The sequence below is a fragment of the Heteronotia binoei genome, chromosome 9, assembly GCF_032191835.1.
Source record: "Heteronotia binoei isolate CCM8104 ecotype False Entrance Well chromosome 9, APGP_CSIRO_Hbin_v1, whole genome shotgun sequence".
In the NCBI taxonomy this organism is placed as follows: domain Eukaryota; kingdom Metazoa; phylum Chordata; class Lepidosauria; order Squamata; family Gekkonidae; genus Heteronotia; species Heteronotia binoei.
The window spans coordinates 105,751,897-105,752,507 of NC_083231.1; positions in this window are offsets into that span (position 1 = coordinate 105,751,897).

Consider the following 611-nt stretch of genomic DNA (forward strand, 5'->3'; position numbering starts at 1 on the left):
CAGCACACAGTGCTGAGTCATCCTGCATAGGCACAAGTATTCTGGATAAAACCGGTATGCACCTGCTAAGGGAAGCTGTCAGGAACTGTCACAGATCAGAAACTGTCATAGATCATGTGCATTAGACTCCAGCCTGAAGTCTTACTAGCAAGCATATGCTGACATCCTCCACATGAAGCCTACTGGGTGACCTTGGGGCAGTCACAGTTCTCTCAGAACTCTCTCAGCCCCATCTTCCTCACAATGTGTCAGTAAGGTGGAGAGAAAGCTGCTTTGAGACTCCTTAGGTTAGAGAAAAGCAGGGTATAAAAACCTCCCCTTCTTCATCCTCTCATTTCCCATATGTAAGATCACAAGGTAATTTATTCCTTGGTGGTGGTGTAAAGTGCTGTCAAGGCACAGCTGACTTATGGCAACCCCATAAGGCAGGATGTCAAACTCATTTGTTAGGAGGGCCGGATCTGATGTAACTTAGACCTCGTCGAGCAGGGCCAGGCCATGTGTGTCATAAAGTGTAATGCCAGGTAGTGAAGTAAATTTTATAAAGGACACAAACACAATTAAAGATTTTTAAACACTTAAAATAAAACATGCTTGAAACATTAGCATTC